The 24,128-nt window shown below is 45.8% G+C and overlaps 1 protein-coding gene across 2 annotated transcripts in view; it reads right to left on the bottom strand.

Moving 5' to 3' along the window:
- GLRB (glycine receptor beta) overlaps positions 1 to 24,128 on the bottom strand; it is a 202,994-nt gene that overhangs the window by 61,439 nt on the left and 117,427 nt on the right. The gene's annotated exons all lie outside the window — the stretch shown is intronic.

Raw genomic sequence — 24,128 nt, 5'->3', positions numbered from 1 at the left:
TGGTTGGACAGACTGTCATGATCGGCTGTCGAAAGCTGCGTACTAACGATCAGATTATCGAACGATCTGTCCGAAAGCGACTTTTGTTGTCGATAATCGGAACGTGTGTACGGGGCATAACAGCCAAGTAATCATATGTAAAAAAAAAAAAAAAAAAGTAGGAGAGTGATAAGTGTTCTACATTAGTTGATATAATTATAATTTTACAGAAGGTAGCAATTAGTGCGTGTATATATTGTGACGGTATGCGAGGTGAGGTAGTGGATAATCTCTATATTTCATCTCGCATTCGTTCTATCGTAAGGGACTGAACCGGAATCCGGCCCGGGTTTTTACAGCCTCTGTGACAGACTTGGTTCTGGTCCACTTGAGTTCACACTCAGGTGGACTTTAAATGACCAGGAAGAGAACACAGCAGGGCACTGGCCTGAGTCTCAGAAGGGAATCAGAGAGAGGAGCTTTGTTTGTTTAGATTGAAATTGGATTGAAAAAAAGGTTTGCTTTTCCTCCTGTTTTGTGGGTGATGGGGACCAGCCCCTCACTGTATAGAGAGCAGTCTACTGTTTAGTTTAGCGCCGGATGGCAAGGACTTGCTGTTTTTGTCTTTTTTTTATGACTTGCAAACCACTTGGAAATAAAGCGGGCAACATGCCCGACTTTAAGAAAACTGCCTGTATGCTGACCTTCCTTCCGAGAAAAAGTGATCCCCACAAGCTAATCTCCTAATATATATATATATATATATATATATATATATATATATATCTCTATATATATATATCTATATACAGTATATATTGTATCTGGAAAGTATTCACAGCTCTTCGCTTTCTCCACATTTTGTTATGTTACAGCCTTATTCTAAAATGGATTAAATTAATTAATTTTCCTCAAAATTCTACAACCAATACCCAATAATGACAATGTGAAAGAAGTTTGTTTAAAATCTTTGAAAATACAATAAAAATCAAACAAATCGCATGCACATAAATATTCACAGCCTTTGCCATGGAACTCAAAATTGAGCTCAGGTGCATCCTGTTTCCACTAGTCATACGTTAGATGTTTCCACAACTTTATTGGAGTCCACATGTTGTAAATTCAGTTGATTGGACATGATTTGGAAAGGCACACACCTGTCTATATAAGGTCCCATAGTTAACAGTGCATGTTAGAGCAGAAACCAAGCCATAAAGTCCAAGGAATTGTCTGTAGACCTCCAAGACAGGATTGTATGGAGGCACAGATCTGGGGAAGGGTACAGAAAATATTCTACATAAGCACGGTGGCCTCCATCATCCATAAATGGAAGAAGTTGGGAACTACCAGGACTCTTCCTAGAGCGGGCCGCTTGGCCAAATTGAGCTATCGGGGAGAAGGGCCTTAGTCAGCGAGGTGACCAAGAACCCGATGGTAACTCTCACAGAGTTTCAGCGTTTCTCTTTGGAGAGAGGAGAACCTTACCGAAGAACAACCATCTCTGCAGCACTCTAAAAATCATGCCTGTATGGTAGAGTGGCCAGATGGAAGCCACTCCTCAGTAAAAGGCACATGACAGCTTGGAGTTTGCCAAAAGGCACCTGAAGGACTCTCAGATCATGAGAAACAACATTTCTGGTTGATGAAACTAAGATTTAACTCTTTGGCCTGAATGGCAAGCGTCATGTCTAGAACAGGGCACTGCTCATCACATGGTCAATACCATCCCTACAGAGAAGCATAGTCCGCTATTTTAATTACACGGACAGTCAACGTTTTGAAACCTGTTTGCAACTCAAAATCCCTTCAATTTGACAGCTTTAAGCTTCTTCTCTTCGCAGACTATTTTCAGGAAGTTTCACGCAGACGGAAAGCATTCCAACCAATATGTGCGGCACTCTAGCAAAAAGGGCTAAAATTCACACTATCCAGCAATTCTGCGTTTCACAGACCCCTCAGGGGATCTGAAATCCTTTTCCCATCCGGAAGAAGTGACGCATTATCTGCAGGCTTATCTCCACATTCCTATGGACATTTCTTCCACACCAGCTCCTCCTCACATGGCGGAACCCAGAAACCAGCGAAGCCGAGGAAAGCCCTCCTAAGAAGCTCCGACTCTCCAACTCTTTTCTCTGGACAAGAGACGCTTGAGAGGGGATATGGTTTCAATTTACAAATAAAGTACTGGTGACCCCACAATAGGCATAAAACGTTTTTGCGGAAGGGAGTTTAACCACTTAAGCCCCGGACCATTTGGCTGGCCAAAGACCAGAGCGTTCGGCACTGCGTCATTTTAACTGACAATTGTGCGGTTGTGCGACGTGGCTCCCAAACAAAATTGAAGTCCTTTTTTTCCCACAAATAGAGCTTTCTTTGGGTGCTATTTAATCACCTTTGCGGGTTTTATTTTTTGCACTATAAACAAAAAAATAGTGACAATTTTGAAAAAAAACGCATTATTTTTAACTTTTTGCTATAATAAATATCCCCCAAAAATATATATAAAAAAAAAATTTCCTCAATTTAGGCTGATATGTATTCTTCTACATATTTTTGGTAAAAAAAAAAAAAAAATTAAAAATGGCAATAAGCATTTATTGATTGGTTTGTGCAAAAGTTATAGCATTTACAAAATAGAGGAGCTTTATGGCATTTGTATTAATAATTTCATTTTATATTAGTAATGGCAGCGATTTTTAATGTGACTGCAACATAATGGTGGACAGATCGGACACTTTTTTTTTGATTTTGGGACCATTCACATTTATACAGCGATCAGTGCAATTAAAAATGCATTGACTACTGTATAAATGTGACAAGCAGGGAAGAGGTTAAGCACTAGGTGGCGCTGTATGGATTTAAGTGTGTTCTAGGGAGTGATTCTAACTGTGGGAGGGGCTGTGTGTTGCACAACACTGATCACCACTCCTGATTACAGGGAGCGGTGATCAGCATTTCCCCATTCTTCCTCTCCGTGAGACGATCGCGGGTATCCCCGCAGACATCGAGTCACACTCACGAAGCTCCTGGTGGGTGCCCACCCGCCCGCAACCCGCCTCTTAAGGGAAATGCACAGGTACGCGATTCTGCCTGTACTTGCCCTTCTGCCGCAGTATATCTGCGTGAGGCGGCCGGGAAGCAGTTAACAAGACCCGTGGCCACTAATTAAAATAAGAAGAAAAGAGGGTTAACCTTAAACTACGTAGAGGGTTCTTTACTATAAGAGCGGCAAGGATGTAGAATTCCCTTCCACAGGCGGTGGTCTCAGCGGAGAGCATCAATAGCTTCAAAAAACTATTAGATAAGCACCTGAACGACCACAACGTACAGTGATATAATCACACACATAGGTTGGACTTGATGGACTTGTGTCTTTTTTCAACCTCACCTGTAAATCCTCAGGTTGTAACAGATCTCGCTAAACACAGCAGTTGATGCATGCGATTTTCATCACTAGTCCTCCCTGAGCGAAAAAAAACATTTCTTGCTAGCCCCTGGCAGTTCCTCATCTAGTCTTACTGTTAATGCTGTTTTATCTTTTCTAGGTTCTATTCATTGCGCACGCACAACTTTATCGTGGGATAGACACCTGGCCTAGTTTGGTGTCTACCAAGGATCTTCTTTAGCCCTCATCTCTTCTCCCATGGGTCCACCCAGAGTGCAACCCGCTTCACAGTCACTGATTCCCCGGTAACGCTGTTCACTAGTGTGTGTAGTACATGTGGAAAAAGCGAAGTCCTGGCTTCACTGGGTATGTACCATTTGTTTACACCCTCAGACCCCTGTTGGGATGTTCTCCACCCTAAACGCTCTTCTTCAAGATTCAAGCATTCAATGACAGGCTATATATATCTAGCTGATCCCTCAGTCCTCAGTAGCGAGACATGTGCAGTTCCCCATCTACCTTTTAGGATCTCTAAATCTGCTTGATAGGCCTCCTTCCCACAAAGTCACGCTATGAAAGTTGTCTCCTGGAAAGTCAAGGGATTATGCTCTCACCACAAGCGTATGACGATTCTCCGTCACCTCAAATGTCTCAAAGCTGACATTGCGATACTCTAGGAGACACACTTGACAGGGACAGACTTCACCTGTATGCGCAAACTCTGGGTGGGTCAGGTTTTTGGGTCACCAGCTGTTAATGAGAAAGCTGGAGTCCTTCTCCATATCCATAAACAATTCCAAGATACTCTCCCTACAAACTGAGGATGAGGGGCGCACCGTAATTTCCAAACTCAAAACCTCCACGTGGCAATGGATCATCTCCAACATCGATGCCCCCAATTATCCCTCCAAACATTTCTTCAATAAATTAACATCCCTTTTAGCTCCCTTCATACATCTTCTCCCCCTGGTGGGTGGGGACTTCAACTCTGTACTCAACCACCAGGAGTACAAATCACATGGTCATTGTCCTCTAAATATGACCACTCCCAGCTCCCCTTCTCTACTGCACTTTGCTAAAGGCCTTAGTCTAGTCAATCTCTGGAAACTGTCACACCAAGAGGAGAGGGAATACACCTTTATCTCCCCCCCACCCCACAACACTTTGTCAAGAATTGACTATACTTTCGCAAATACAAAACTTCTTGAAAACATTACAGAACCTTACATCTATGAGATAGCCATCTTGGACCATGTCCCAATCTTGGTGGACTTGTCTGGATTTATTTCTCAGAACTCTGTCAAGATTTGGCACTTCCCATCCTATTTAGCACACAACCAGGTTCTTCAAAAAATCATCCGGGAAACCTGAGCTAAATATGCAGATACCAACTCTGAACACCGCAAAAACCCCAATTTATTCTGGGAGGCTGGGAAGGCAGTATTATGGGCTAAGATTATTTCCTATGCCTCCGCCTACAAAAAAACAGGGAATATTGTAAGGCAAACAAAGCCTTGCATGAGGCCCAGTCGCTTCTTGCTCAACACAACTCTCCTAAATCCAGAGAGGCATGGCGAGCTGCCAAAAGTCAGTTAGACTTGTGGGCAGAGGCACAGGAAAAAATGCACCAGTCCCTTCTAGATCTACAATACCATAAATTTGTCAATAAAGCAGGCAAACTCTTGGCACGTTTATGTAAGGGCCGCTCTGAAGGACCATCAAGGCAAACTTAACATCTCATCTAAAGACATCAACGGCATCCTAGAAAAATTGTATGCGTCCCTTTATGGCCCTAACCCCATTAACGATACCTTAGCAAAGGCTTTTCTAGACAAAGTCCCGCTCCCCTCCATCGATGACACGTTCCTTGCCCATCTTAACCCCCCTGATCGCAAAGGACAAGGTCACTTGCGCAATCAAATCTTTAGCAGCTGGTAAGCCCCCAGGTTCCCATGGCTACACATCGGAATTTTACAAACTCTCAATGGACATTATCTCCCCCACTTTGATCCTGGTCTATCAAAACATACTTGATGGAAATCCCTACCTCCCCTTAGGTTATCAAGCCCATATCCTACTGTCCAATATCCCTGTTAAATTTAGACTCAAAGTTGTTATCAAAAATAATTCCGAACAGACTAGACTGGAACCAATCATGACATCCTTAATCCACCCATGGAAAGTGGGGTTCACCCAAGAACGCTCCGCTAGCTCCAACATAAGAAAGGTCCTTACAGTCTTGGAGCACGCAAGGTCCAACCCATCCAGGAATACTGCCATTGTCACACTTGATGCTGAAAAGACAATGTCAGTTTCCATTGGTTGAGGATAGTCCTTTCGAAATTTGGCTTTTAAGGCCCCTTTTTTCACCTCATCAATACCATGTTCTCTGCCCCATCTGCGAATGTCATTGCAGCAGGCCTTATCTCCAACAACATCCATCTCCAAAAGGGCACACGACAGGGATGCCCCCTCTCACCCCTGCTGGTTAACCCCACTCTCGAAACCCTCTCCCGTTATCTGCTCTTCCATTCAAAACTACACGGGGTTAAAGTGGACTGCAAGGAACTACAGACAGCTCTGTTTGTGGATGACATATTGATATTTACATCAGACACATGCACAGATATGCTACATATTCAAGAGGTTTTCACATTGTTTCCTGACTGTTCAGGTTTGAGAATGAACTTCTCCAAGAGCAAAATATTACCCCTATTCCAGGCACGACCCCCCCCCCCCCAGGCACTTGGTTCAATCTTCCTGGTTGCCAAAAGGTATATCACATACCAGGGAATCAAAATAGGCAACGTGTCCTCCTCCCTCTATCGTATCAACTCAACTATATCACTGTTTTATCCAGAATTAAAGAGGTATTGGAAAGCTGGTCAGGTCTCCCTCAATGCCCTGCTGCACTGTGGTCTCTCTCTCCATTCCTGAAACTGAATTAATACGGGACACAGTTCTGGCCTGGAGGGAGATTATAAGAAATTGGGTCTAGCCCCACTCGTATCTCGACATCTTCCCATCCTCAGACATCCTCTGTTCCCACAAACGCAGCAATACGCGACATTCTCCATATGGGCCTTGCAAAGCTTAATTCACTTCCTCAGGCAGGCTCCACCCTTCCCTCAAATAGTACAAAGGTATAACATACCCCCCCCCCCCCATCTACTCTATACTCAACAAACAATTAGCTTCGTATGCAGACTATGCCCACCAAGAGACATGCACTTCAAAACTTCCCTCTTGGACACACTCTTGGATCTGCATCATCACAAAATCTCTGATCTGTATAAACCACTCTCTATTGACAAAACCGGTACACTCCAGCTCAGAAAAATCATGGAACAAGGACTTGCACTCCTTGGAAGCATTGAATCATATCTTGGTGGGCTATAACACCATCCGCACATTTATTACAAATTAGTTCTGGCGTGAGCAACAATACAAAATCATGCACCAGGCATATGTTCCTCATTTGCCTTCTAACCAGCTTCCTGATCACCAACAGTGCCCTTTGGGCAATGACCACAGGCCCTCCCTACTCCACAGGCTCTGGCTCTGCCCTCATATTTCACATTTCTGGGACCAAGCAGAGTTATTCGTAGCCGTGGTCACCGGTCTCCAACTCCGTAGGGATATATACTCTACTATTTGGTTTTCTGGGTACTCCCCCACCTAGCTGGCTAAGAACATAAGCTAAAACCATACAATATAACAAAGCATGGTTCTCCACATGCTATATGGCAGCTAGGAGGGCTATACTTAACTATACTATAACCATACTATGGACATCATCCATCCCTCCTAACACCAAGGACTTTAAAAATGACCTGCTGAACCTAATGAGAAAATAAAAGCTGGATCTGATCCTCTCCCACCATTTCAAGACATCTTGCTTCCACCGCAAATGGGACCTATTTATTGACAGAGTGTTACCGGAACTGAAAGGCTAATTCCTTAGCGAACTTTCTGACACTGCTGAGGCCCACAACTTCCCCCTTAATCCTCATTAGCAGCATTGCCACGGATACATCATCACACAACACAAGTTGTTCTTTTATCACTATCTTCTAATACCTGGCTGATCTCCACTGCTCACTACTGATGTTTATTCTTTACTTTGGGTGTTTGCCACAAAACCATCATTTCTTACTGGTTCCATCTTGGACTTTCCTGACTCTACTAATGCTTGACACATTTGAGCTCAATGACAGCTCAACCTTGCAATATCTAGCTTGGGTTACTCCCCCTCTTGAATAAAGTCTTCTTTCAACAAACTATCATTTGCATGTATTTAGAAAACCAATGAAGTACTGCGGCCATTTCATGCCACTGTTGTATGGTGTTTATCTTTAGCACTATTATACATGTTCAGGTCAGTTGCAGTTTTGCGGCCTGCAGTCCCAAGAGATTGCATCAATACCTGAATGAAAATGTTTTAAGAAAGAAACACTGCTGCCGAGGAAGGAAATTAGAACAGAACTACAGTTTGCCATTAAACATTTAGGCAAAGACGAGGCCTTCTGGAACAATGTGTACAAGGTCACAGGAACAGTAAACATGTTTGCAACAAATCAAAGTCAGGAGAAAAACTTTATAACTACAATGAAGCATGGTGTTGGAAATGTTATGATTTGGGGTTGCTTTGCTGCTTTAGGGCCTGTGCAGCTTGCAGTCGTGAGGGTTGATTTACTAAAGGCAAATAGGCAATTCACTTTGCAAGGAAATGTGTGTTTTGCAGGCTAATTTGTCTCAAGCATGATCTCCAATCATGTGGAAGCAAAGATGTATTTATTTTTGCTTTTCCTTGCATGTAATTGGGTATTTTGGCAAAGTGAAACTTTATCACTTTCACTAGGATCTGGGGCAAATTGAACAGCTTACCAAATCAGCCCCAGTGGAGGCAAACACTCAGCAACATATTGAGCACTAGGGATGAGCCGAACACCCCCCTGTTCAGTTCGCACCAGAATCTGCGAACAGACCTAAACTTCGTGTGAACTTTAGAACCCTATTAAAGTCTATGGGACTCGAACGTTCACAATCTAAAGTGCTCATTTTAAAGGCTAATATGCAAGTTACTGTCCTAAAAAGTGTTTGGGGACCTGGGTCCTGCCCCAGGGGACATGGATCAATGCAAAAAAAAGTTTTAAAAACAGCCGTTTTTTCAGGAGCAGTGATTTTAATAATGATTAAAGTGAAACAATAAAAGTGTAATATTCCTTTAAATTTCGTAGCTGGGGGGTATCTATAGTATGCCTGTGAAGGGGCGCATGTTTCTGGTGCTTAGAACTGTCCCTGCACAAAGTGTCATTTGTGCAGGAAAAAAAGTCTTTTAAAATCACTTGCGGCTAAATTGTTGGCTCCCCGTAATACAGAGAACACTCAATGAGTGTTCTCTGTATTAGCCAACAATTCATTCATTCATTGATAAAAAAAAAAAGCGTGGGGGTTCCCCTAAATTCAATTACCAGGCCCTTCAGGTCTGACATGGATATTAAGGGGAACCCCGTGTCAAATTAAAAAAAAAAATGACGTGGGAGTCCCCCTAAATATCCATACCAGACCCTTCAGGTCTGATATGGATATTAAGGGGTACCCCGCATCAAATAAAAAAAAATTGACATGGGGTCCCCCTAAAAATCCATATCAGACCCTTTATCCGAGCACGCAACCTGGCAGGCCGCAGGAAAAGAGGGGGGGACGAGAGAGCGGCCCCCCTCCCTCCTGAACCGTACCAGGCCACATACCCTCAACATTGGGAGGATGCTTTGGGGGTCTGTGACCCCTCAAAGCACCTTGTCCCCATGTTGATGAGGACAAGGGCCTCATCCTCACAACCCTGGCCGGTGGTTGTGAGGGTCTGTGGGCGGGGGGCTTATCAGAATCTGGAAGCCCCCTTTAACAAGGGGACCCCCAGATCCCGCCCCCCTGTTTGAAATGGTAAGGGGGTACAAAAGTACCCCTACCATTTCACAAAGAAAGTGTAAAAATGGTTAAATAAGACAAACACACTTTTGAAAAATTCCTTTATTAAAAATAAAAAAAATAAAAAAAAGATTCCAGCGGTGCTTTTCCACTCTTGCTATCCAGCGACAGATCTCCGGGGTCCAGCGATGGATGATTATATCCAGCGACGGGGGATCTCTCAGTCCAGCGCTGTCCATACATCCTTCTTCTGTCTCCACTGCGGAGACTGCGGAGATCCCAGCGCTGACGTTTCTTATATTAGGAGGGCGGGGCCACCCGTCACCTGACCCCGCCCCTCTGACGCTGGAGAGGGAAGCCAGGGGTTCCCCAGTGACGTATGGGTGACCCCGCCCCCTCTGATGTAACGGAAACCTCCTAATATAAGAAACGTCAGCGCTGGGATCTCCGCAGTCTCCGCAGTGGAGACAGAAGAAGGATGTATGGACAGCGCTGGACTGATAGATCCCCCGTCGCTGGATATGATCATCCATCGCTGGACCCCGGAGATCCATCGCTGGATAGCAAGAGTGGATTAGAGCACCGCTGGAATCTTTTTTTTATTTTTAATAAAGGAATTTTTCAAAAGTGTGTTTGTCTTATTTAACCATTTTTACACTTTCTTTGTAAAATGGTAGGGGTACTTTTGTACCCCCTTACCATTTCAAACGGGGGGGCGGGATCTGGGGGTCCCCTTGTTAAAGGGGACTTCCAGATTCTGATAAGCCCCCCGCCCGCAGACCCTCACAACCACCGGCCAAGGTTGTGAGGATGAGGCCCTTGTCCTCATCAACATGGGGACAAGGTGCTTTGAGGGGTCACAGACCCCCAAAGCATCCTCCCAATGTTGAGGGTATGTGGCCTGGTACGGTTCAGGAAGGAGGGGGGCCGCTCTCTCGTCCCCCCTCTTTTCCTGCGGCCTGCCAGGTTGCGTGCTCGGATAAAGGGTCTGGTATGGATTTTTAGGGGGACCCCCACGTCAATTTTTTTTTACATTTGATGCGGGGTTCCCCTTAATATCCATATCAGACCTGAAGGGTCTGGTATGGATATTTAGGGGGACCCCACGTCAATTTTTTTTAAATTTGACATGGGGTTCCCCTTAATATCCATGTCAGACCTGAAGGGCCTGGTAATTGAATTTAGGGGAACCCCCACACTTTTTTTTTTTATCAATGAATGAATGAATTGTCGGCTAATACAGAGAACACTCATTGAGTGTTCTCTGTATTACGGAGACCCGACAATTTAGCCGCAAGTGATTTTAAAAGACTTTTTTTCCTGCACAAATGACACTTTGTGCAGGGACAGTTCTAAGCACCAGAAACATGCGCCCCTTCACAGGCATACTATAGATACCCCCCAGCTACGAAATTTAAAGGAATATTACACTTTTATTGTTTCACTTTAATCATTATTAAAATCACTGCTTCTGAAAAAACGGCCATTTTTAAAACTTTTTTTTGCATTGATCAATGTCCCCTGGGGCAGGATCCAGGTCCCCAAACACTTTTTAGGACAGTAACTTGCATATTACCCTTTAAAATTAGCACTTTAGATTTCTCCCATAGACTTGTATAGGGTGTTCCGGCTTTTCGAATTTGCTGCGAACAGCCCAAATTGTTCACTGTTTGCTGAACAGGCGAACAGGCAATGTTCGAGTCAAACATGAGTTCGACTCGAACTCGAAGCTCATCCCTATTGAGCACTTGATGAGACTGTGAGGCCATTAGTCCAAGAGTTAAAGCTGAACTGAAAATTGGACTTTTGGCATGATGATGATCTGAAGCACACTAGCAAATCCACCAAGCAATGGTGAGAAAGATGGCCAATGGGAAAGAAGAAATAGTGGGTTTTAGACTCCCCTACTCAAAGCCCTGATTTGATTCCCACTGGAATTTTGTAGAGGGGATTTTGAATGTGCAGTTCATGCAAGGAAACCCCCAAACATCTTGCAACTGAAATAATTTTGCATGGAAAGGGGCAAAAATGTTACAGTTGATGTCAGAAACTGGTGGATCGCTACACAAAAGTCTATAAGAAGTCCCTGAACGGGTGTGAAAGTGATTGGAATAAGGTGGATGTAGCAGTAGTATTGCCACATTCTATATAAACCCATTATTTGCCATGGATCCTGTCCTGAGAGTGCATGTGCCCAGAAACTACAGGAAAGTAGACTGGGGCATATGGAAATGTAAATCTGATACACTACTTTGGGAGTTATCCTTCACCACCCAGAGAAGAATAGTTCTACTTTTTAAAAGATAGACGCTGTATACACAGGTAATAGGCACAGATTAAGGCAGTGCCAGCCAGGAGGCTTTTTGTGTTCAGATAGCTCATGGTGGATCCTGCTCCATACCCTGCCCTCGACAGTACACTTGTGTGGAGTTGCAGCAGTGTGTAGTAGAGCAGGTCTCCGATTTGCCGATAGTGTCTGTCTTGAGGGGCTGAATGTGGCCCGGGTGATCTCCAGGAAGGTTAGTGTGTCATTATCCTTTCCCTAATCATCAGGAACCTCTCCCTACCACTAGTCACTGTCCCTACCAGACAGGTAGTCTGTCCCTGCGCTACCCATGTGCAAAAGGCGTGCCAAGCCTGGGAGCTAGGGTCTTAAATAGGCTCTACCTGACATAAGATGGCTGCCAGAGTCACATGGGGTTGCAGCATCCAATCGGATAGCTTTCCCAGTGACCTAGGAAACCATAGAGGAATGATGTTCCTCTTGACTTTCCCTCCAACTGCACTGTTGCTGAGATCGAGCTCCACCTACAGTTCAGAAAATAGACTTCACCTGCCTACACACTGCCCACCAGCACCCATGGATATAAAGACAGTGCCAGTCAAGCAGTCAAGAGGTTTGAAGGACTGCCCACAGGTGTCCTTGTTCTATTAAAAGCATATGCATTATAGGTAAATTACAACTGTTTTCACTGTTGTAGTAGAAATACCAAGCTAATATTAGCTAATATTAGCACCTTGCTGCTCTTAATCTCACATTCCATATGCAGGAAATCAGCTTCTTCTAACATCCTCATTATTACAATGAACCCTATATATTTCAAATACTTTGCATTCTGTCTCATGCTTTTCATTAGGAGTCCAAATAGATGCTTTGCTGAAAATCATTTGTAATAAAAAACTGTAAAATATAGGTAGATAGCAGGAAAGCAGCTATGTGTACATGTGGGTAGTGATAAGACAAGTGTAACATCTTCCAGCTCTGCTCAGCATATATTAAATGATGCTCTACTAACATTTGCCGGAAGCAATTTTTAAGCTTGTGCACAGATCTCTTCCCCAAATATCTCCTGCCAAACAGCCTGCAGGAAGAGTCTGTCGAATGGATTTAATAAATATATGTGATAAATACAGAGAATGGTGGAGAAGGGTTGAAGATTCATACACTATATCTGTTATCCTCCACAAAAGACTAAGACCATGCACATTTTCAGTCATTAAAAAATACCACTATAAACAATGTGTAAAATATATAATAGCTACATATGCCATTTTGTAATTGTTATTAAAAAAAAAACAAATTTATAAAATTAAGCGACATAGTGTGGCTCCCTTTAAAGAGCGACCCCCATAACCCCCCCCCCGGATTTTGTATTTTCTCCATACTGTATGTGATTAGGTCACTGATTTTCTCAGACATCTACACAGAGCTATAAATGAAATAACAGGAAACTATTAGAAAAGGGTTTGGTTGTTGGGCTATTGCTCACTTAAATAGATGCTTTCTTATTGAAAATACTGAAACCAATCAGACTGTGATAAAAAGAGTCTGACATACCCATGCAGAATCAGTTTGAGAATGGATCTGCAAAAAAACATGCTAAAACCCTTGCAATATACACTATATTACCAAAAGTATTGGGATGCCTACCTTTACACACACACATAAAGATTAATGGCATACCAGTCTTAGTCCGTAGGGTTCAATATTGAGTTGGCTCACCCTTTACAGCTTCAACTCTTCTGGGGAGGCTGTCCACAAGGTTTAGGAGTGTGTCTATCGGAATGTTTAACCAATTTTCCAGAAGTGCATTTGTGAGGTCAGGCACTGATGTGAACGAGAAGGCCTGGCTCGCAGTCGCCGCTCTATTTCATCCCAAAGGTGTTCTATCTGGTTGAGGTCAGGACTCTGTGCATATCAATCAAGTTCCTCCTCCCCAAACTCATTTATCCAAGTCTTTATGGACCTTGATTTGTGCACTGGTCCAAATCATTTGGTGGAGGGGGGATTATGGTGTGGGGTTGTTTTTTAGGGGTTGGACTTGGCCCCTTAGTTCCAGTGAAAGGAACTTTTTTTTTTTCAAATATAATCTTTATTTATTTAACTCCAGAAGGGGCGGCGCCCCATGATACATACAGGAAAACATACAGAGCCATGACTACAAATATCAGCATGACATCAAGTATAACAGAGCAGTGTACAAGTCATGAGAAAACAATCAAATAAACGATCGGCCACTGCTCAGATCAAAAGCAACAACAACCTACGTCATAGCTCAGATAGACGATTTTGAAATGGGGGTCGACCCCTGCGCCCCCCACGCATAATATGAGGGGGGGCATCCAGGGCTGTCAAAAAGAGGGAGTGAAGGGAAGAGGGATGACAAGAGGAAAGAGGGAGGGGGAGAAGAAGAAGCAAGAAAGAAAGAGAAGAAAAGGAAAAAAGATAAGGAAAAAAGAAAATAAAAAACAAAAGAGGGGGAAAGAGGGGGGGAGGTGAGAAAGTAGAGAAGGCGGGGCAGAGAGAGTCAAGCGGATGTGCGTGGACACGGCGGTGGCCTGAGATACCGACCCTGCAGGAAAGATGTGGTAGGGTCAGGTCGTCAACAGACGTCGACCTTCGTCCGAAAATATAAACATACACCATATATCCCAGGTCTTCTTAAAGACCTCCTGTTTATGTTGGGCCGTGAGGATCAAATCTTCTAGTTTGCGTACTTCCTCCACTTTCCGCAGCCAATGTGCCACAGTCGGGGGAGAACGCTGTTTCCAGTGAAGAGGAATACATGCTTTAGCTGCATTGAGGAGGTGGCAGATCAGCGATCTCCTGTATCTTTTAACAGGGGTTGCTGAATGATGAAGCAGAAAAAAGGCCGCCTCGTCCGGGACAGCATGCTCCGTAAATTTCTGGGTGATGCGGCGAACCTCGCCCCAGAACCCACGCAGCTGCGGGCAGGACCAGAAAACATGGAGCAGGGTACCTCTTTCCTCCTCACACCGCCAACACTGGTCCGACGAGGAAGGGAAACACCTGTTCAAACGCGAGGGGGTCAGATACCAGCGGTTAAGTACCTTAAAGTTTGTTTCCTGAATCTTAGTACAGGGAGAGGACCTAAGGGCTAGAGTAATAATGCGTTGAGATTGCGTTTCCGAGAACGTACAATTAAGGTCACCCTCCCATTTAGACAGACAGGGTAAGCGTGGGGGATTCCGCGGCGTGGATAACAACGCGTACGTCTGTGAGAGGACGTGTGTCAATGGGTCAGTGCCGGAGCATAAAGCCTCAAATGGGGTTAAAGTTTGCGTGAAGTCCCGGGGACGTGACAGAGAGTGAAGGAAATGATGCAGTGGTAAGGCCTTCCAGAAGGGGAGTCGATACATACCTGACGGTTCAGAGAGGTCGGAGATCGAAGGCCAGCGTCCCTCAGTCATAAATTTAGCCGCATAATCGTGGCCAGCTTCTCTAAGGGGTGCGTACTCAACGCAGCGTAGACCCGGTTCGAACTTTGGGTGACCCAGGATTGGAAGTAAGAGGGACACATGTGACCGAAGGAACTTTTGAGCAGTGGCGTGGTAGCTATGTTTCAATGTCGTCCCTATCAGCGGGTGTGTTTTCATATCCGTCGGGAGGTCTTTGTAGCACCACAGTGCTCCACGTAAGGGTATGCGGACCTGGGACTGTTCTATATGGATCCAGAGTTTAGAGGCACTATTTCGCCTCCAGTCAAGTATCCGTCCAAGGTGAGAAGCCAGGTAGTAGGAGCGAATGTCAGGAAGTGCGAGACCACCCCACTGTTTGGGAAGTATCAGTTGTGAGTGGCGTAGCCTAGGTTTTTTATGCGCGTAGACAAATCTGGTGAAAAGAGATTGTACTTGCTTAAAAAAGAGTGGGGGTATATGTATGGGTAATGCTTGGATGAGGTAAATAAATTTGGGCAGGATGCTCATTTTAAGGAGGTTACACCTTCCGAACCAGGAATGGAGACCTCCATGCCATTTCTCTAGGAGCAGTCGGGTTTTGGTCAGTAGTGGCGGGAAGTTAAGTTCAAACGTCCGGGATATGTCAGCTGGGATTTTTGTGCCTAGATATGTTAGGGCGGTGTCGGTCCATCGGAAGCTAAACCCGGCCTGCAAGTCGGACAAGGTCCGGGAGGGGATCGCTATTCCCATGGCTTCCGATTTAGTGAAATTGATTTGCAGGTGAGAGAGAGCCCCATAACGCTTAAACTCGTTAAGAAGATTCGGCAAGGAGATTGTGGGATTTGTCAGGGAGAACATGAGGTCGTCTGCGTATGCAGAGATTTTACAGTGCGAGTTGCCAAACTGGAGCCCTGAGATATCTGGGTTAAGTCTAACGGTGCAAAGGAACGGTTCAAGGGACAGGGCGAAGAGTAAAGGGGACAGGGGGCAGCCCTGTCTTGTCCCATTCCCAATAGGGAAAGGACTCGAGAGGACTCCATTTGCCTTGACTTGAGCCGAGGGGGACGAATAGATGCTGGTAATCCATCTCATCATCCGTTCGCCCAGGCCAATTTGGCGAAGAACAGAAAACATATAAGTCCAATTGACCCTGTCAAATGCCTTTTCGGCATCAGTGTTAACTAAAAGACATGGGATTTTGCGGGAATGCGCGGCATGGAGTAGATTCAAGACCTTTATAGTATTATCTCTTGCTTCTCTATGGGGTATGAACCCCACCTGATCCAAATGTACAAGGGTCTGGAGATGGTGTGCTAGTCTGGAGGCAAGTATTTTGGAAAACAGTTTTAAATCTAAATTCAACAGGGAGATCGGCCTATAGCTGCCACACTGGTTCGGGTCCTTCCCTTCTTTAGGGATCAGAGAAATATGGGCTCTCAAAGTATCCCGCGGAAAGTCGGCTCCAGCTCCCAATGCATTAAAGAAAGACACCAGACGTGGACCCAGTATCGGGAATAGAGCCTTATAGTATTGGGCGGTGAAGCCGTCTGGGCCTGGGGCTTTATCTGCCTTCATAGCAGTCACTGCCATTTGTAGCTCTTCCAAAGTTATCGGTTCTTCCAATAGAACCCGTGATTCCGATGGGAGTGAGGGGAGCTGGGAGTCGGCAATATACTGGTCTATCTGCGATTGGTTGTGGGAGGGGCTCGGCAGGTTATATAGGCCGGAGTAGAAATCGCCAAAAGTCGCGGCGATTTGTTGCGGGGTAGAGATCCGCTGACCCTGCGCGGTGATCACGTGGGGGATAAAGGACGCCGATTTGATAGCTTTGACCGATTTGGCCAGCGTCTTCCCGCATTTATCTCCCGTTTCGTATGATAATCGGCGGGAAAACTGAATCGCCGCTTTGGCCTTGTATTGAAGTGCTTCGGTTATTTGCGTGCGAAGAGTGAGAAGTTCCGCTTCCAAGGGCTGAGTAGGGGCATGCTTATGTTTGGATTCTACAGAGGCTAGCTTGGTAAGTAAGAGGGCAATGTGCGCACTTCTTTTCTTTTTAATGGCGGCTCCGTGTTTAATAAGAGTCCCTCGGATCACTGTCTTGTGGGCTTCCCAGAGTATCCCAGGGTCACAGCCCTGCGTATCATTGTCCCGAAAGTACAGGTTAAGTTCCCTAGTCACATCCGCGAGAACTTCAGGAGTTTGCAAGAGGCTTTCGTTTAACCGCCAAAAAAGGGATCGGGGCGAGGGGTGGTCGCTAAGGGTATAGGTTAAATAGATGGGGGCATGATCCGACCAAGTAATCTGACCCAAGGAGGTAGCGGAGACCAAGTGGAGTTGGTCGTGCGGGATTAGGAAGAGGTCAATCCTGGAATAAACCTTATGGGGGGGGAATAGAAGGTGTAATCCCTCTCACCGGGGTGTTGAAGCCGCCATATGTCCATCAATTGGGTGGTATGTAAACTTTGTGTTATGCGCTTCCTGCAGGTAGAGGAGATAGAGGAGTGACCGGAAGAGGTGTCTGATGTGGGGGACAGTGGGACATTAAGGTCGCCACCTAGGATTAATTGGCCCATCTTAACATCCATCAATTTGTCTAAGGTGCGGCTGATGAAACTATCTTGGTGGTCATTAGGGGAATAAAATGAGGCTAAGGTAAATTGCACGTCCCCAATTAGTCCCACCAAAAATAGAAACCGCCCGGCAGGGTCAGCCGTAACCACCTGACACTGCCAAGGTAATCTGCTGGAGATCAGAATTGACACACCTTTGGATTTAGAGAGAGGGTTAGTGGAATGATAGACCTTGGAGTAATGCCTATTCTGGAGCAGTGGGAGCTTGTCATTCCTAAAATGTGTCTCTTGGATGAAGGCTATGTCCGCACGGGAGTTCTTAAGGTCGTGGAGAAGCATGCGTCTCTTCTCGGGGGTGTTCAAACCCTTAGCATTCAGAGAAGCTACCGTGATAGAGGCCACCGCCATGTCTCAAAAAGGGGGGGTGTGTAAAAGCAGTACAGGCACCCTAAGGGGGTCAGGCAAGAAGAGAGCTGTAGAGGAGAAAAAAAAAAGGGAGGAGAAGAGAGGGAGGAGGGGGGAAGGGGACGGTGACAGGGGAGCGGAAGCTTCCTACTCCCTAGACACCACGGGGAGAAGGTAGGGGTCAACTAAGGGGAAGACTTAGTCTTCGGAGTGCACGAACCCGGAACACCGGGGGTACACAATGGCCTATGTGGGGCGTGGGTAGGCAGGGGACCAGCGACGAGGTCCCGGGCCCTCCACCCACCTCGGCAAGTGTAAAAGAAAAACAGACATAACAAATGATAAACAGTAACAGAAAATATAACAATAAAGAAGCAGGCATATCAACCTATATAACAGGAGGTATGGTTAATACCACTACTAGGAAACCTGGGCCCAGACATATGCACAGAAACCCAGCCGTAGCTCCGCTACAGCACATCGGACAGAAACCTGGCAGTCATCACAGTAAGCACATCATATAAACCCCCCCCCCCCAAAAAAAAAAAAAAAAAAAAACATAAGTGAGCCATGGGGTCCCTCTGCCGCGTTTAAAGAACAGTTCTATCCTCAGCCAGGAACAACCCCTAAGGGGGAGTGAACAGCATAATGAAACGGTAAAATGGCTTAAGCGGGCGAGAGGAAATCCCACCCAACAGTCTCCTGCTGCGTCGAACGTGGAGGCCACAGAGTACAAATACATCAGCCAGGAGCTGGTCTCTCAGCCCTGGTAACACAGAGCGATTCGCCCAAAAGTAGAGAAGGGAATTAACAACCGAAGCCCAACAGACCATGCCCCCCATGTGGACACCCCTCATAAAACCCCCAAAGTCTCCAAAGGAACAGCACGTCCAGACCCAACCCCAGCAGGACATGTCAATGACCCCCACCAGGCAGAAGCTCCACAGCAGAAGTGACAAAGTTCCTTCCTCGCTAGGCAACCGTGCACCGCTGGGGAACTGAGAAAAAACAAAAGGGGGATTAAATAAAGGGAAAAAATAAAGTACCTGTCCGTGCAGAAAAGCAGCAGCATCGGCGGGAGGGTGGGTAGTCGTGCCAGCGGGCAAGCCCGTAAGCCACCCAGACATCACTGTTGGTCTCCAGCAGGCGGGGGGGCTCCGAACAGAAACAGGGGGCGTCCGGTGTAATTCCTTACTAGGGCTGAAGCCGGGGGGCCGAGGAGGAGACCTGGCAAGTATCAAGCACCGCTGGCTGCAGTGCAGAAAATGTCCAGAACGCTCAAGTGCCACAGCAAGGGGGGGGTGCTCTTCCATTATGACAGGAAGTCTCCTTCGCAGAGAGCAGCAGGCGATGAGCTCGGGGCCTGGGCGGTTCGGGGTGGAGAAAAAGACCAGAGCAGCAGTAGTTAAAAAAAAAAGAAAAAAAAAAAAAAAAAAAAGGGGGGGGGGGAGAGGGGGACGTGCAAGGCGATGCCGAAAGGATGTCAGGCAAATCCGTTACTATCACCTATCCTTCCCGATCGTGTTCGCGGGAGAGGGTTCGCGGACGACGGCCCTCTCTCTGCCGTCCCCGCGGCCGCGGCATGGGCATTCCCGAGGTAGTTGGGCGGCCCTGCGACCGCGGAAGGTAGGCCAGCCAATTGGGCACAGCAATCGGATCCGCATCTAGGAAAATAAACAACTCCGGAAGAGCCTCCGGCGATTTCAGCAAAAAAGATCTCTGATTTCTGGTGAAGGTGGCAGAGAGAGGATAGCCCCAGCGATAGGTAGCATTACAGCGCCTGGCCAGATCCAGGAGGGGCTTTAGAAGGGCTCGGCGGTGTAGAGTCGGTCTAGAAACATCAGGGAGGATCTTCACACAGGCCCCGTCGAAGTCCAATTCACCCGTTTCCCACGACCGTCGGGCAACAATCTCCTTGTGGGTGTAGTGGTGCAGGCGACAGAGGACATCTCTTGGCCGAGCTGGATCAGACGGTCTTGGGCCCAGGGTCCTGTGCACCCTGTCGATCTCGAACCGTTCCGGTAGCTGCTCACCCGCCACTTGCCGAAAAATTGCGGTGACCGTGGCTAGGAGATCCGCGGGGCCGGTAGCTTCCGGGAGGCCGCGGAGCCGCAAATTATTCCGGCGGCTCCGGTCCTCGATCTCCTCCATACGGAGCTGCAGTTCCACCGCTGCTAGAGAGTGAGCTCCATGTTGGGACTCAAGCGCGGAGACTCTCCGCTCCAAGGAAGTCACCGACAGTTCCTCCGTTGTGAGGCGTGTGCCTAGGGAATGAACTTCCTGGCGAATCGCGGCGATCTCCTTTCTATGGGCGGCCTCCACTCTCCCAACAATGGTCTCAATGTCTGTTTTCGTCGGGAGGGCCTGCAGGATGGCCTTTAACTCCGGGTCCGTGCGGTAAAGCAGCGGCAGGTGAGGAGATCCACCCGGGTCCGCCGATGGGGCCGCCGGGGAGCTCGGATAGAAAGTCGGGCTTTGTGAACCCACAGAGGCTGCCCGAACGTCCGCTTGTGTCGGGACTGGGGAGCTCGTGCCACGAGGCTCCGCCATCTTGGATCCCGAGGCGCTCGGGCCCGAGCGGCTAAAAAGTCTCTGTAGGTCTCCGATAGCCTGGTTGTCGGTGGCTGGGGTAGCCCCGTGTCTCGTCCGCTGGCTTGCCCGCTTCTTAGAAGATGGCATGTCCGGTAAATTAGTGTGGTATTGCCAAGGTGGGTGCAGGGTGGCCAGGAGCTCAGGTAGAACACCTCCTCACTCGGCCATGTCCAGGCCACGCCCCGTGAAAGGAACTTTTAAGGCGTAAGCATACCAAGACATTTTGGATAATTTCATGCCCAAATTTATGGGAACAGTTTGGGGATGGCCCCTTCCTCTTCCAACATGACTGCGCATCAGTGCACAAACAAGGTCCATAAAAACATAAAAGGAGAGCCCTGAATGCCTCTTCTGCCAATCCCTTTCACCCTTGGGAACCTAAACACCACCCCAGACCACCATCCCATTTTAAAGGGCAACCAAATAAGGAGATTTTTCCTTAATTCTTCAACATTGTGACACCATACAAGAAAAGAGGAGGATGAGGGTAACTGCGACCAGATGGTACATTAAAAACCTGAAAGTTTTTTTCTTATTGTTTCTTTCCTCACTTGAGAGATTTTCCATCATGTCCCTCTGAGCTTCAGTCAAGTAAGCAAAGCAAAATAGTTTCTGTTGGAGTTAGGCTTTCAGTAGCTTTACTGACTTACACCATGATGTGGTTTAAAATGATTTAAAGCTGAACTCTAATCATATATAAAATGCCATGAAATTGGCAAAAGTTTTTAAGGGGTCATGTGAGATGATCTTTTTCAGACTGATTATTACCACCAATTCTCTTTTGTACCCAGTAAATTAAAAATCTGAGCCACCGTGTAAATGGGAGATTTAAGATTCAAATTATTTGTGTTGTTGCTTTGTTGGGCCTTCAGCTTTGTAAGCAGTACCCCTAAGTGACAATAACTTGTCCCCAGGTGATTACACTTTTTTTTTTCTTTTTTTCTTGGTAGATAAGTAGGTCTATTCCTCTGACATCTTTTGAAAGGCTGTATTGCAGAACACAAGGGGGAGATTTACTAAAACTGGAGAGTGCAAAATCTGGTGCAGCTCAGCATAGAAACCAATCAACTTACAGGTTTTATTGCCAAAGCTTAATTGAACAAGCTGAAGTTAGAAGCGGAGTGGCTACCATGCACAGTTGCACCCCATTCTGAGCATATCAATTTTAATAAATCTCCCCCCACAGTGAAAAGGTGGAATAACCAAGACACCTGGCTTTTAGAGCGTCTCGTCTGACAGTCCCTGGATGGAGTTCTTCTTCATGGGCAAAAAGCAAGCTGAAATAAGTCTGCAGAAAACAGTGGTTCTTGGGCCTACCCTGTGCAAGGTCTTATGCCACGTACACACGATCGGAATTCTTGACGGAAAAAGCTATGATGGTTTTTCCGAAGGAATTCCGCTCAAACTTGGCTTGCATACACATGGACACACAAAAGTTTGCTGAACTTTTGACCATCAAGAATGCGGTGACGCACAACACTACGACGAACCGAGAAAATTAAGTTCAATGCTTCAGAGCATGCGTCAAATTGTTTCCAAGCATGGGTAGGAATTTTTCACATCGGAATTGCTATAGATGATCGGGGTTTCCGATCAAAATCTTTTTTTGAACATGGTCTCAATCTTTTCCTGGGCGGAAATTCAGCCAGCAAAATTCTGATGGAGCATACATACGGTTGCATTTTCTGATGAAAAGCTCTCATCTGTCTTTTGCTGGCCAAATTTTCCAATTGTGTGTACGCGGCATTTGTCTGCAGCTATCAGACTAGTGGAGTTACTATTGTCATAGGTCCAAATAGCTTGAGTTATGTCTTCCAGAATAAAAATAGCTTCTAAGAGTTACTCAGACTCCCGGTGGGCTGATCCCTTAATGTATGGGTTCTTGCCCAGCAACCCAGACAGGCTAAAAAAAAATAGGCTGTTGCTCAGCATGTTTGCAAAAGTTTTGCTCAGCCTACTGATGGCAAACTTATCAGAGATTTGTTGGTCAAAAAGAATGCAGCGTTAACCAATGTAACAATTCTGACATGGCACTCTGGAGCATATTCATCATATTATGGCAGATAATGTAACAAAGGAAGCACATGGGTGTTCTATCCTGTAGTCTGGAAGTACGAGTAGTTACAGCATTTATAAAGTGTTTTATTACCAAGCTCCGATTTCTAAATAGATAAAAAAATGTCTTGCAGGACAATATCATGGGTAAGATGGTAGAAGCACCAACTAGAAATAAAGTGTTACTAGATCTACTGATTACCAACAATACAGACCTGATCATGGATGTGGAAATATGGAGCAATTTAGGAAACAGCAATCACACGTCAATTGGCTTCAGTTTAAATCACACAAATAGGAAACATTAGGGGAATACAAAGACACTGAATTTCAAAAGAGCCAACTTCCCTAAACTACAAACCTTGCTAGAAGGCATTAATTGGGATAAAATCTTAGGAACAAAGAAAACGGAGGAGAGATGGGTTCGCTTTAAGAGCATATTAAATAAGGGCACTAGCCAATGCATACCATTGGGTAATAAATTTAAAAGAGCGAACAAAAGTCCTGGGTGGCTTAACGCCAATGTACAAAGGCATATAAAAACAAAGGAGGAGGCCTTCAAAAAATACAATGTTGAGGGATCATCATCAACATTCAGACGTTATAAGGAATGCAACAAGAAATGTGAGGGTGCAATTAGGGCAGCTAGGATAGAACGCGAAAGGCACATAGCATAGGAGAGTAAACATAATCCCAAGAAATTCTTTAAGTATGTAAACAGTATGACCCCCATAAAGAATGGGGAAGGACATCTGGTTACAAAGAATGTGGAGATGGCGAAGGTATTGAATTTATTCTTCTCCTCAGTCTTCACGAGGAAATCGGGGGGGGGGCTTTAGTAACCAAAACGGCAGTGTTTATCCTCGTGACACATCACAGGAAGTACCCTCATGGCTAACAGAGGACAGAATTAGAATAATGCTCTGTACACACGGTCGGACTTTCCGACGGAAAATGTGCGATCAGATTGTGTGCCACGCATGGTCAGAATAAATTATGAGACGCAAGCTATTGGCTACTGGCCTCTCTAAAGTCCCATTGTACGTGTTGTACGTCACCTCATTCTGAACGATTGGATTTGTGTGACCGTGTGTATGCAAGACGAGTTTGAGCCAAATTCCGCCGGAAAAAATCAGACGGATTTTGTCGTTGGAATGTCCGACCGTGTGTTCAGGGCATTAGACTTGGGAAACTTAACATTAATAAATCACCGGGATCGGATGGCTTGCATCCGAGGGTACTTAGGGAACTGCCAGACCATTGTTCCTAATTTTTACTGACAGTCTACTGACTGGAATGTTACCAGCGGATTGCAGAAAAGCCAATGCACCACCAATATTTAAAAGGGGCCCAAAATACATCCCTGGGAATTACGGACTGGTTGGCCTAACATCAATATTATGCAAGCTCTTGGAGGGGATGATAAGGGACTACATACAAGATTTTAGTAATAAAAACTGTATAATTAGCAGTAATCAGCATGGCTTCATTATTATTATTATTCATGATTT

This window comes from Lithobates pipiens, unplaced genomic scaffold (assembly GCF_037356315.1).
Source record: "Lithobates pipiens isolate NorthernLeopardFrog02 unplaced genomic scaffold, aLitPip1_a1.2 Scaffold_13, whole genome shotgun sequence".
Lineage (NCBI taxonomy): Eukaryota > Metazoa > Chordata > Amphibia > Anura > Ranidae > Lithobates > Lithobates pipiens.
This window is presented reverse-complemented; position numbering and strand designations above follow the sequence as displayed.